Here is a 15,184-nt window from a genome sequence, read left to right as displayed (position 1 = left end):
AAATTGGGAAAGTACTGATAAAAAACCTGCGGTTAATAAGAGTTTCACCAGGAAATTCAGGCCTTCGAGTGTAGACCCAGAGTTCTTATCAAAATATCCGTCTCTGGAGAGTCTAGTGGTACAGGCTGTCACTTCTCCATCAAGACTAATAACAAAAAAGTGGTTTGCCCCTGGTGATACAGCTATGGTGGGGGTCTAGAATATACATATGTAGAAATCCAAAAAGCTGCTGAGGAAATGTTTATTCTAGCCTAACTAGTGAATTGAATTCAGTTTGTATTCATGTTTGGTATCATTGATATCCTTATTGATTAACCCTCTTTATTTAAAATACAGTCAGCAGAAGAAAAAGAAGAGAGAAAAAAAATGATTAGAACTTTTTTAGTTTTTCTGATTTATTCTATTTAACAGAAATACAAAAGGTGCAAATAATTTGCTGATTAGGTCCCCTTCTCCCGAGCAGGTCCTGGAACATCTCAGCATCACCTGCCACTCTCTCCACAAACTGAGCTTATCCCTCAATTTCAAGAAGTCCCACATTATACTTTCTAAGAAGCTTCAATTCATTGGAGCAGTCCTGGATGCTTCCTCTGGAAAAGCCTCGCCACCAGAGGTGAGGGCTCAACATATTCAGCAGATGGTCATCAAGTTTCAGAATGCCCAACGTCCACCGCCCTTTGTTTTTTTCAGGGAGCTTCAGATCCCGAGCAAGGTCGCACAGGATCTCTTGTGGTGAGCCTGTGAGGAGAATGTTTTGAAGAGGGAACCCTTTTGGCAACTGTGGCCTAAGATAACTATAGTTATGGATGCCTCCCTCACAGGTTGGGGGGCTCATGCCAACAATCTGGCAATCAGAGTCGTTGGTCTCCATCAGAGTCCAAAATACACATCAACCTTTTGGAGCTGTGCAGAGAGGCAATGCAGCTCTGGTTTTGGGCATTGCAAGAAGGAATCTCTGTTTCGGCTGTTCACCTTGCCGGAGAGAAGAACACGGCAGCAGATGCTCTGAGCAGGCAGAGCACAGTCTCACAGATCTTCACCCTTTGGGGAACCACTCAAGTGGATTTGTTCATGTCCAGTGTCAACGGGAAGTGCCACCTGTTCTGCCCCAGGGAATTTCCTCAGAATGGAGGTCTGTGGGACATGTTGGTAGGGAATGTTCCACTCCTGTACGCGTTTCCTCCAGTCCCTGTCATTCCTCATGTCATCAGGAGGTTGAGGAAGTTCGGGAAGCCCATAATCCTCATTGCCTCGGATTGGGCGAGGAAAACATGGTACCCAGACCTTCTGGACATGTCCATCTGTCCTCCAATTTGTCTTCCCCAAAGAGAGGATCTGCTCTCGCAAGAGGGAGGTTGCATTGTTCACCCAGAAGTTGGGACCCTGAACCTTCACATCTGGTTTCTGAGAGGTTAAGATACAAAGATTTGCACCTTCCGGAAGACGTATTGGAGATGTTGCTTTTGGCCAGAAGGCCAGCAACAAAGGGCCTATACAGATGCCATTGGAACACATTTTGCAGCTGGTACAGAGCAAAGAATATTGACCCCTTCTCTTTTTTGCTTCATTTACCCCATCAGGGGCTGCAAGTTTGTGACTGCAAAGGGATATTTGGCAGCATTGTCGTGATCTAGTTTCTAAAGGGGTTAACTAAAGTTTCCCCCCCTGTCCCATTCATTGTACCGGTTTGGAATCTAAATATGGTGCTAATGTTTCTCATGGGAGTTCCATTTGAGCCTGTCCATCATGTCCTATAAGGTTGCAAGTTTATGCCCCCACTAATGTTAGGAGGGACTTTAACAATTTGTACAATGGGAAAGGGGACAACTTTTTCTTTGTTGCCATATGCTTTAAGGATGCTGACACTTAAAACTGTCTTTAACTCCTATTACTTTGGCTCAAAGAGTCAGTGAGTTGCAAGCCTTACCTTGTAATCCTCAGTTTACCACCTTTTACAAGGAAAAGGTGGTGCTGAGGGTCCACGCTTCTTTTCTACCGAAAGGTGGTGTTCAAATGTAATTTGCCACAGAAGATTGTGTTGCCTACTTTTTATTCACCTCCACATCCTTCCAAAGAGGAGGAGAGGCTTCATCTCCTAGATCCAAAAAGGTCTTTGAGTTTCTTCATCAATAAACAAGCAAAACTCAGACTGGACAATAAGCTTTTTGTGGGTTATGCTGGTTACAAGCCAGATCAACCTGTAACCAAGCAAACTTTAGCCTGTTGGATTATTTTATGCATTTCAGAATGCTATAACTTGGCAGGCAAAGATGTGCCTACCAGCTTGCAAGCTCATTCTACCAGAGGTGTGAGTACTTCTTCAGCTTTGCAATGGGGGTACCAGTGCAGGACATCTATAGTGCTGCAACTTGGTCTTCACTTAATACCTTCACAAGGCATTATTGTCTGGATTCTGTATCGGGTCAGGAGGCGAAGTTTGGAAAAGGTATTTTCTCTGCATTAATGAAAAGTAAATTCTCTGTTCTCACCTTCTACAACACACGGCTATCGGAGTCTATCAAAGATGAGGAATACGTGGGAGGACACAAGCCATTCGAAGAACAAATTGCTTACCCCTGGTAATTTTCTTTCGACTGGATGTTCCTCCCACGTATTCCTCTTCGCCCTTCCAGCCTACCCCTCTGCCTTCGGGAGAATTGCTGTGTTTTACATCTTCCTCTCTTCCAACATCAGGTCATCTTGTGGCATTTGAGACGTCTGTGCATGCAAGGGGGAGAAACGAAGAACTGAACTAACAGGTGTGGTGCGCACTATATATACCGACGTCCGCATCGTACTCGAGAGCGGACGGAAGCCGCTGAGGGACACGAGATCTACGACACAATGACACACGCCACCCTCTGCTGTGAAAAATGTGCTGAAGCAGCTGATGCTGGATAGGATATATATCAAAGATGAGGAATACGTGGGAGGACCATCCAGTCGAAAGAACATTGATTTGTTCTACTGAAGTGGATGTAGAGTTGCTCGTCTTATCTACATATTCTGACTGTCAGAACTGACATACAAGATGGAGTCAAGGAAGACCTCCAAACATTTTTAAATGATAAATTAAATGTCAAGAAGGATGATTGTCCTTTTCTAACTATGGAACAGAAGAAGTCGCGTTTAATAACTGCGATTAAACAGGATTGCCCATTAAGTGGAACAAGTACACCGCCAATCAACAAACTAACTCATAACAGCCATCTTGTTTTAAGGGTTGTAAAGCTTCTCTCTACAGCCCGCTCTGTGACAATGAATAGGCAAAATATTCTTTCCATGTTTCAGGAAATTCCACAATTACCATCAATAAACTATAATCACATACATTTAGTGGAATTTCCATACGTTAACAGAACAGATGTTGTTATTTACATATTCCATCTAGATTGATCACTGACTTGATCCTAGCTTAATTTCCCACTTTCCTAACCTTGGGCTATGATATTTGCACACAATCCACTAATTTGTCTAGTAGGGGAAAGGATTTTAGAGAAACCTTCAGTTTACTCCAAATTGAATGGAAATTTGAAGGATCCTAATCCAAAAGTTACATACATGCATAACAACGCATCTGCTGGGGGGCGTGGCTTGGCGGCCATGCGAGAGTGAGCAGACTCCGAGGAGCTCCCACCAGATCCGACCAGAGATCCTGAGAAAGGCGTATTTCAGTAAATAAAAAGACAACAAACGCGAGGAAAAGGCGTCGGAAGATCCAAGGCACACACGGGAGAAGACCCGAGGAAAAACGGAGACCAGAAGGGTGAGAACGAGAAGGGAGAGAAGCGCGCGGCACCACCAACAAAATGGCGGACGCGCAGCGTTGAAAAGAGAACCTCGTCCCGAAGCACGAAGAGGACCGAAGAGCAAGAGCAGAACCGGACGAGACAACTGATCGAAGTCCAGCGCAGGCAAGACCGAAACACCACCGGAGTGGCAGAAACCCGAGACGCCGACTGCAGGGATTGCCGCGTAATACCGACCCGGAGAAGGTGAAGACGGCACGGCTCGAGAACGGGGAGAGGCCCGCGGACCGGAGCTGGAGAACAGCTTTTCCCAGCCGAAGCGGAGACGAGCAGCAGCGGCAGCGGCAGCAGGATCCCGGCGGTACTACGAAGAACCTGAGCGGAGAAGAAGCGAAGGCGAGGCGAGGGGCGACCCACAGATCGAACCCCAGAAGAGCGAAGGTGAGAGATAACGGCGGAGAGTCAACAGGGCGACGTGGGACCCCGAGAGACGAGGTGGTGAAGACCGGGAATCGACCCGAAGACCGGACCGAGAGAGCCCCCCCTTGATGCAGAAGCGGCGGAGGCCCAGCTGAACAATCGGAGAATCGGAAAGCGAGGCAGAACGGATGGAAAGCGGCCCACAGACCGAACCGAGGCAGATTCCCTCGCGTTGAAACGGAGGTGAGCGACAGCGACAGCGGGACAGCGGAGCAACGAGGGAACCCACAACGGCCAGACCATAGAAGAGCTTCCCCCGACCGACGCGTAAGAGAGCAGCAACGACAGATTGGAGTGCCGAAGAGGAGCCCTTACCTGCCAGTCCGGAGCGGAACCGAGGGGGACAGCAGATCAACGCCCGGCATAAGCAGGATCGAGGCGTCACCCGACCGACAGCGAGAGGAGGCACTGACGGCAGCAACGGGAGGGAAAGCCCGAGACAGCACCACGGAAACGGCGCGACATCGAACGAGGAAGGGGGAAGGCGTCGAGACCTACGGTCAGGAAGCAGCCCACAGATCGGACCGAAGAAGAGCCCTTCCCTGTCGCAGAGGTGACTAGCTGATCCTGAGAGGAGAGGCAGCGAAGAGACACAGGAACCAGGCCCAGGGAACAAGAAACATACCGCAGAGCGGGTCAGGGAAGCCGAGACCCAACTCTAAATACCCAAAGAGAGGGGGAAGAGAACACCGGAAAGAGACACGGCAAACGGACAGAAGGGGTAAAGTCACAGGGGATATCGCTTAATAACAAGGTAACACACACAGGAAGAGCAGAAACGAGTGGGGGAACTGAAAAGGGACCCACTGCAGCGCAAACGGAGCCAAACTGAACAGGACCCAACTACAGGCCAAGAGCAGTGGGCATTAACATGCCAGACAAGCCTAAAAGCGGCAGAGGGAAACAAACAGTCATGGAGACATACACCCGGAAGAACGACGGCCAGCAGCCGGGGGCTGAGGAGAAAGACATGCCGGAGTCATATGCCACGCAAGGAGAGATCAGGCAAGTGGAAAGCAGTATACTGGAAGCCATAGGGGCGTTAAAGACGTCGATAGAAGGAAAGCTAGATGCAGTGATGGTAGATGTGGGACTTCTTAGACAAGACACGAGAAATCTGGCGGAAAGGATGACAACAGTAGAACAACAAGCACAGAGTAACTCAGTGGAAGTGTCCGCCTCGCGAACACAAATGTCGGAAGCACTGGAAAGAATTAATATACTAGAACGCAGAGTGGAAGACGCAGAAGGCAGGGCCCGACGCAACAACGTACGAATAGTGGGGCTGCCAGAGGGAGAGGAAGGAAGGGACCCCACGGACTACATAGAGAACCTCCTGATCCAAGAAGTAGGGGCAGGGACCCTGTCCCAGGGCTTCGTAGTAGAAAGGGCACACCGAGCGCTGACTAGAAGACCGCGCCCAGGAGCACCACCAAGACCAATGATAGCAAAAATTATGAACTTTAAAGATAGGGAGAAAATCCTGACTTTCTCGAGAGAAGGAGGGAACATCACAAGGAACGGGGCCAGGATAACAATATATCCAGACTATACGGTACTGGTGCAAAAGCAGAGGGCCCAGTTCTGGCAGACTAAAGAGCGCCTCCGGGCGGCAGGGGTGAAATTCATGCTGCTGTATCCAGCCAAACTAAAAATACTGCATGACGGGAAAACACAGATCTTCGAGACAGCGACCGATGCCCAGGAGTGGATGGATCAGTGTGGGATTCCACAGCCGGCAGAGAGGAACGAGCGAAACAGAAACCACCCCCAGCAAAACAGAGATTAGAATCGAGCACAACAAACATACCTAACGCTACGGGAGCAAGAACGAGACGGTAGAGATGCCCTACCGGGAAGTTATGAAAAAAGCAACCGACAGCCACCAAGTTGAAAAGCCCATAGCAAAGAGACTCACAACGGGAGCACGAGACTTGGAGAAGGGGAACCGCCAAGACCCACAGAGAGGCCCCAGCAGAAACAATGTTCATAGTGTCAGTTTCAAGACACTACGCCGCGACAGGCAAGGCCGAGGAGGAGAAAACGGCACCTGGAAAGCGACGGAGCCCGAGCAGAGGAGAGGAGGCTGGGCGTTTGTTGACGTTATTTAGGTTAACAGTTATAACAGTTGGGAAGTTAAGGCAAAGCCCACAAAGAGAGGAGGAGAGCAGAACAAGAAATAATAGTTGTCACACACAAAGAATCAGCAAGGAAAACAAATTCAGGGGACAGTACCCGCAAACAAAAAGATGGCGGGAGGCACGAGACAAAAAACTCAACTGCCAGAAGAAGGGACACAGATCCCCGGCAGGAACGCACCGTGAGAATGAGACACCGAGCGAGCCCATGGGAAAGAGCAGGCCGCAGGCGCCAGTCCCCACAAAGACCAAGATGTCTTAAGAATTGTCACGTGGAATGTCAGGGGGATGAACGCATACGTCAAGAGGCTAAGGATCTTTACCTGGCTAAACAAAACAAGGACTCACATTGCACTGCTGCAGGAGACGCACCTGACGGCGGAAAAACAGGCCAAAATAAAGAAAAAATGGGGAGGCCAGATGTATAGTGCAACGTATTCCAACTATGCCAGAGGAGTCATAACCTGGGTCGCCCCGGGCGTCCCATTCCAGCTCATCAACCAAGAGAAAGACACAGAAGGGAGAATCCTGGTAGTCCATGGGATGCTAGAAAACCGGGAGATATGCCTCGTAAATACCTATGCCCCTAATCACGACGCTACAGCCTTCTTCAGAACGCTCCCGCCCCGGCTGGCCCCGTACAGGAATGCAACGATGATTTGGGCAGGTGACCATAATTGCACACTGGATCCCCGGCTGGACAGGTCGGACGATAAGTATAAGAGAGCGGCACCGCCAGCGAGAGCACTACAACAGATACTAGACCAGCTCGGACTCGAGGACGTCTGGAGGAAGGTACATGGGGAAGAGAGGGGATACACACATTACAGTGCCCCACATAGAACATTCACACGGATTGACTACCTGTTCACGGGCAGGGAGACACTGGGAGAATTCACTGAGGCATACATACACGCGCGAACCCTATCTGACCACGCCCCCCAGACGATCACATGGGCGCACACACACAGGAGAGCCCCAATACCAACATGGAGATTGAGGGCAGAGGCTTTACTGGACACGGGCTTCCAGGAACACATCCAAAGCGTGATAGAAGACTATTTTGAACATAATGAGGGTAGTGTGGAGAGCACAGGAACGGTATGGGAAGCCTTCAAAGTGGTAGTCAGAGGAGAGGCGATGGGGAAAATGGGAGGTCTCCGACGAGAAACCCTAGCACAACTAGATGAGATAGAAAGGAAAATTGAGAAAGCGGAGAGACAAGCGGGGGAAAAGGGGGCGGAACAAGAGAACCTCACCACCCTGCGACAACAGTGCGTGGAGACCTGGGAAAGATTGGGACGCCTAGACTACGGGAAATATATACAAAAACTACATGCTGAGGGGGATAAGCCTAGCAGACTCCTAGCCTGGCTAACTAAGCAGGAGACTAAGCGGGAGCCAATTAACGAAATTCAGAACAGGGAAGGAGAGGTGATAAGGTCCCAAGAGGGAATAAACGAGGTGTTCTCGCAGTTCTACGAGGACTTATACTCCAGGGTCCAGGAGGCAGAGGAGGGGGACCTGAGGGAAGCCCTCGCGGAAATCAAACTCCCACAATTGACGGAGGAGCAGGCCCAAACATTAGATGCCCCTCTCACTGTGGAGGAACTAACGGAGGTTATCGCCCAGCTCCCGACAGGGAAATCTCCGGGGCCAGATGGGCTCCCGGGGGAATTTTACAAACAATACAAAAATGATATAGCCCCAAGACTACTAGAAACATTAGAAGAAGCATACGAGATGGGAAGACTCCCGAGCAGTATGTCAGAATCCATAATAGTCCCGATCCTTAAACCGGGCAAGCCCCCCCTCGAATGCGGTTCCTACAGACCGATTTCCCTAATAAACCAGGACTCCAAGATCCTGACGGCGGCACTAGCCAACCGCCTGAAAAGAGTGCTACCCACCCTGATCCACACGGACCAGACAGGGTACGTGCCAGAAAGAAACACGTCCTGGAACCTGCGTAGACTCCATTACGTTATAGAAAAGACAAACCAAGAAGGTGGGGAGTGTGCTGTAGCTTCACTGGATGCAATTAAAGCATTCGATTCGGTGGGATGGGACTGGCTCCTGGGGACGCTCACCCACTATGGGATTGGCCAAGGGTTCACAAGATGGATAGAACTACTTTACAGAGACCCGAGAGCGAGAGTCAAGACGGGTAGACAAATCTCTAGAGAATGGAGCATAGAGCGAGGCACAAAGCAGGGATGCCCCCTGTCCCCAATGTTATATATCCTAGCTCTGGAGCCATTCGCAGTATTCCTAAGAACGGATTATAAAGACACAGGCATAGAGATAGACGGGGAAACACACCAGATATCCATATACGCAGACGACATACTCCTTTACATACAGAACCCACGCACCCACCTGCAGGACCTGCTGGAGGCGCTGCGCGCATTCGGGAGGTTATCTGGAATAGTGGTCAACAGGGAAAAATCAGTGCTGTTTCCCCTGGCAGACCTACGCGCAGTGCCGACAGATCAATTACCACCTCTGGGCATCACGTGGGCCCCGAACACCTTCAAATACCTGGGAGTGGAGATCTATCATGACACCATGGAAACACACGCAGGTAACACACAAAAAGCTTTAGACAAAATTGAAAAGGCTATGAAATTCTGGCAGACGCTGCCGTTAGGCATGATAGGCCGGGCGGCACTACTAAAAATGACAGTCCTACCCCGACTCCTATATTACTTCACGAACATCCCATACAACATACCAAAGCCCTTTTTCAAGCGCCTACACACCATAGCGAGAACCTTCCTATGGGGAGGGGGACGGAACAGGGTGGCACTAAGCACACTACAAAGAAGCTATGAGTGGGGGGGCATCAAACTCCCAGATTTCGAGTATTACTATTTGGCAGCACAACTCCAATTTGTGGTGCGATGGCTGGGCGAAGAGACCTCAATAGACGCAATAATTATGGGGCCAGCACTCCGGAAGTATCACCTGAGAGAGCTATTATGGGTCAACGCCGCCCAAGCCAAAGAACTGCCCAAAATAGCCCAACTAGGCCGAATACTATGGAAAAGAGCCTGGAAGACACAGGGCATACGAGACCCCTGCTCAAGACACATCCCACTGGCGGGGCTGGTGGAGACCCGAGTGGCCAGCCTGACCACGTACAGGGCACAATGGGAAGACAAAGGCGTGGCCCAAATTGGGGACCTGTGGCGTGACGGACAGTGGGTGGACTTCCAGACCCTGATGGATGAACAAGATGTACACAGGGGCCAATTCATCCTACACAATAGCCTAGTCCAGACAATAAAAAAGAGGTGGAGCGCTATGCCAGAACCCGAGGACACCGAAGGAGAATTAGAGGCATGGTACGATATATCCGAAGGAGGTCACACGGTGTCCAGACTCTACGAGCAAATACTGGGACACACCAACAAAAAGACACTAACAGCACGGATGAGATGGGAAGAGGAACTGCAACAACCCTTCGAAGACGAGGAATGGAACAAAGTCCTCATGTACACAAAAAAGGTGTCCAGAAACGCCAGGTTCAGACAACTGCAGATATACATAGTACATAGAGCATATCTAACCCCCAAGAGAATGTCAAAGATAGGAGAAGGACAATCCCGGAGCTGTCCGCGGTGCGGAGACGAACAGGCCGACATGGTGCACATGTTCTGGTCGTGCCCGCAAATAGCAGACTTCTGGAACACGGTGAGAGAAAAAGCGTTGACAGCAGACATACAGATGCCAGCAAGAACGCCAGCAGCATACCTATTGGGCCTGTTCCCAAGAGGGCACCGGCAGATGACGCATGTGGCAAAAATGAAAGATTTAATGACGATACTAGCGAAACGCCGCATAGCGATGGCATGGAACAAGAGAGAAGGCCCTTCGAAGGAAGGATGGTGGGCCGACCTACAAAAATGGGCAATAGCGGAGACGGCAGTCTGGGCGAGAGCTACACAAAAGGGAGAGAGCAACAGCGGAGCCAGATTACAAGCATGGAACTCCCTGGTGCAAGACCTGCTTGGCAGTGGAGGCGATGACGATACGACTGACAGTAGCGATCCAGGGGACACAGAAAACGACGAAATTGAACCGCCCACGTCGGGAGGCACTACATAACTCACAATGGAGAGAACTAAGGGGAAGGAAAAGAAGAGGTTGTGACCTGTGCGGACTCTGAACAGTGCAACTCCAACTGGGAAAGACCAGCAAACACACGCAAAGACAAGGCCAAGGGAAATTTCCGAGGAAAGGAGTAAGGCCACTGGGAGACTGGCCCCTCAGCCACGAACTTGACAACGACCGGCGCCGGCCCCGAGGCGGCAAAGGACCAAGAACATAATGCGGCTGCCTTTAGGGAGAGGGAGGGGGGAGGGAGGGGGGAAAGACAATGGGAGAGGGACTTTCGTTTCTGTTTTTTGTTTGTTCTCTCCCATCCCTTTTATGTTGTAAAACCAATAAAAAGAAGTTAAAAAAAAAAAAAAAAAAACAACGCATCTGCTAGGAAAATTGCAGTTCTAGATTCTCTTACAACACCACAACACACGACTAGTCTTGACTGGTCATGATTAACAAATCTGTTAAATCAGCCAATTTTGCATCCTAATAACAATTTGCGATTAACTAAAAGCATACCCCGTAGGGTTCTTTCATTGAATACCAGTGGCTATAAGCATTTATTTGGAGATCTTAACTTATGGACATATTAACATTAAAAAGGTTTGACATCCTATTGCCCCAGGAAGTATGGTTACGAAACAAACCACTTTGTGATGGCTATGATGTCTTTTTTGAACCAGCTATTAAGGGTCGCAGTGTTAGGCTATCTTTAGTTAAAAGTAATGCATCCTATCTACCCATCACCATCCAAAGAATGTCTGGCCATTAAAAGTTCTTGGCTAGATCAATCCGATCAAGTTTTCATAATAACATTTGATCTAGTTGGCATATTGATTTAACTTCCGGCAACATATTGATAGCCAGTGATTTTAACTGTATATTTAAGGATTACAACTATCATAATCAGAAGATGTATAAGAAACTTCATAGTTCATAGTTGTGACTTAAGTTTAACAACTCTTATCAAATTCGTGCCTTCAAAAAACCAATGGTAATATTACTAGAGATATTCTTGCTAGGCATACATGGCAATGTGTTTCATCATCATCAAGAATCGATTTACATTTTTGTTAATTCATTTATAGTTCATAAATCTAAGTGCTTTTCTGTGATGAGCACTTTTTTGAGCGACCACGCTTTCCTACAGTTTACTCTAGAACTAAAAATGTATTTTGTAAACCCAGAGGAGAAAGTTCCTATTGTAACATTTAGGCATGGCTTTGTAAAAGTACATCCATTCCGTATTATGTTGTGTTTAGCACACACATTGAATCGTGCAATCGTTCCATCTGAACTCCATCTTGGTAATTTTGCTCACTTTGTGTTTTTACTCTACATACGGTGAAGGTTCACAGCTTGGAAAGCTCTTAACGTGTCTGCACAGAAATGCGGAAAATGCTGAGCACATTGTTTATCTTTAGCTTTGGGCCTTGAAGAGCTGGCACGAATGTAGATAATAGTAGTTTACTTTGCCTTCCTGTTTTCCTGACTCCTGACATCCCGAGGCTAATTGTGCGACTAGATGATTAAAAGTAGCACAATTTATGCCGTGTGTATTTCTGAAGGCCTGAACTACTGAGTCAAAATGCAGACTGACCTTTTAGTCAAGAAACAACATAGATAATGGAGCGCAAGGAATGTTACCTTGTGTTAGGAACACAATCTACTCCTACACCCACTCTGCTCTGTTCCCAGACAGTAAATTGTCTGAGGAATGACGCAGAGCACTGCAGCATGTGTTGCCATAGCAAAACACCAATGTTTCACTGGTCATGAACTGTGAGAACACAATGGACTGGGATGAATTTTAAGTGTTTTGAAAATGTATATGTGTGCTCCCCCATACCTTGGCTCATCTTCTCTATGGCTGTACACAGGCAAGGATGAATCTGGGTCAGCTTAAGCGATAATAAACTGTTATGTATTTGTTTCGTGACTGGTGTGTCTTTATTTAGTCGCAGTAGTTTATTTTTGGGACTAACAACTTAGATAGACTAAGATAGGACAAAAAAGTCTGTAACTAACTTTAACAAAAAAAGTATTTGCAGGTTCACCAATGGAGGAACATTAATTAGAAACTAATCTAATTTATCCCTTTTGACATGGTCACATATATTGGGAACTGAAGATAAACATCAATCAGACACCACTGTCCCAAGTAGGATACAGGTCCACTGTGATCCATAGTACCGCCATCAAGATTCCAGTTATGCGCACACCTACTTACTAAGAAGCAAGGCGGCTTGCAGGTACTTATCTCATATTTCTCCTTGTTGAGGGATGCAACTAACACACTCGGTGTAGGTACTTAGACATACAGGAGTTTTGGTCTGGGTCCCATTTGATCCCTAATTAATGTTTCTCTAAATTTTACAGGGACCATTTGCAACCCAATTAGGGTGTATGCCCGTCCATCACATGCGGGCCCTCCACTTATTGTGGCAGCGAGGATTACTGCTTAGCCACAACAATTTCTCAAATAGATGCTGTGGCTTGCGCAGGTAAGCCAGACTTGATTTTAACATGGCCAAATTAAATAACTTTATGCTAGGCTTCATTGTGAATCTCCTAGACCGACGTTTGATACGGGCTTTGATCTTGTAGATTGGACTTCAACAATTGAATCAACAAAGTCTGCCAGAAAGGACATCCAATACGCTTTGGGCCTCCTGTCTTCCCATTTATTTGAAACCAGGCCAAATTATTCATTAACCACGGCAAGACACGTAAGCATTAATTGAATTAAATAATAAATAGTCATACATATCACCTTACCTATTCGATAACATTGAGATACTGATATTATCCCTTGTTTCTCATCTTGTAGGCAGCACACACATCGAACAGGCCACCCTTCAAGTGTATTTCCACCCTGATGAAGGCCCACTCAAGATAGGCTGATACAATAGCCTGTGAGGGCTGAAACACACCTGTGTAGACTCTTCCATTTTCACTCCTTGTGTGAATTGTCCACACTGTTTTGCAGTTTCTTAAATAATTTGTTCAGTATTTGTATTTTCTGTATAGACCCCTGTTTTGTTTTTTGTGCAACAGGAGGCTACTCATTGCTTTTAGTTAATGTGTACTAAAAATTGAGCTGCAATTGAATAAAATATGTATGTATTACAACATTATGATTATGGTTAATGTTTGGCCACTAAAGGAATGTTCTATGTATTCTGTGTGCTTTTAGACCTTTAGGGTCTCTCCTTCTTTTTTTAATATAAACATCGTAAAAAAAGATGTGACTACTATGTTATATTAACAATACTTCTGGGGTAACCGAATAGGTGAGTCTTGACCCTGTTCACTTTTGCTTCTTGATTATAGAGCCCCACTTGGCAGAATAGGGTACTAACCAGGAGCCCTTATATGTTGAACTATGTTGCACAAATAAATATGGTTGTTTTTCCTTTCTGCCATTGATTCCTATGTTGACGAACTCCATACATCTGATGTAGAATCTGAGTGGCAAAAAATGAGGGTCGTTTATGACGCAAAACCTTTGTCACGATTACTGCGGTTCGAGTTGGGACTGATTTCCTTAAATGCCATGATTAACTGGAAAAAACTATCACTATATCAAAACATTTTAAATCCTATAACACATTAATTATTTGCTAATTATTTGCATCAAGTGGCAGAAAGGAAAAACTCAATTTTTTATATTTAATTATTGGGCACGTCTTATCTTGATGTTACTAAGAAAGTTAGAATTAACTCCAGACAATTTAAATTCTAATCCTGGGGAGGTAAAAAAAAAGAATTGTGGCTCTGGGACTGGATCAACACTAGGGAAGTAGCTGGGAAATACAAATTATACACCTACATGACCCAAGAAGAAAAAGCTTATCATAGACATCTAAAATACCTCATGAAATTTCCTCGCCAGGACTGGAGCAAGAAATGTATGCGTTTTCAGTTTAATCTGTTTCCCACCTTTGATATAAGGGTTGCTTGTCTGAATATCCTGAATAAAGAACTGTATTGTATACCATACCTTGATACAGATCTGTGAGAACACTACTTTAGGGGTTATGTTCATGATGTTGCAGTGTTATTTATAACAACCTTTTGGAAGATATATCTATGTGCTCAACTGATTTCAATTATAATTGCTGCTATTAGAAATCATTCTACAATTTGTGGCTAGAAATATGATTTTGTGATAACGTACTACATGAAAAGTAATAGACCTTATGTGAAATTTTATGATACACATTTTATAATATTAATGATTTTAAATGGGAGAATTGCATCATAATGTGTACTTTTTATATTTTTTATATTTTAATAATTTTTGATAATTTTTCTTTTTTAAATTTTTCTTTTTACTTCCTTTATTTCTTGTTTCTACTTTTTTGTAAGTATTGCAAAGGTTTTTTGTAAACAAATACACAAAATAATTTTTAAAAAGCGGTAATCATTAATTGTAGTGTAAGCACTGTAATGTGACACTGAGATATGTTGGTTATTCACTTATTTTTGATTGTATAGCGCAGACTGTGCATGTGCTTATGCCACCTGAGATGTTAATGTTTTCTTGCTGATGTTTTGTTAAATAATAGGCTTATCTAATTTAAGTAAAGAAGGTCCCTCGCCAGATTGAAAGGGTTGTTCTGCGTGCATATCTAGATTACATGAAATGCACCCATGATGAAAAGCATCTTTGCAGTATGAGGATTTATGGTTCAGTAGCAATGGTGT

General features: G+C 46.1%; 1 protein-coding gene across 3 annotated transcripts in view; it reads left to right on the top strand.

Annotated features, from left to right (window-relative positions):
* Positions 1 to 15,184, top strand: part of LRRC71 (leucine rich repeat containing 71) — a 1,520,862-nt gene that overhangs the window by 366,316 nt on the left and 1,139,362 nt on the right. The gene's annotated exons all lie outside the window — the stretch shown is intronic.

The sequence above is a fragment of the Ambystoma mexicanum genome, chromosome 1p (assembly GCF_040938575.1).
Source record: "Ambystoma mexicanum isolate Mex_15411 chromosome 1p, UKY_AmexF1_1, whole genome shotgun sequence".
NCBI lineage: Eukaryota > Metazoa > Chordata > Amphibia > Caudata > Ambystomatidae > Ambystoma > Ambystoma mexicanum.
Note: the sequence above shows the minus strand (reverse complement) of the source record. Positions and strands in the feature narration are given on the sequence as shown.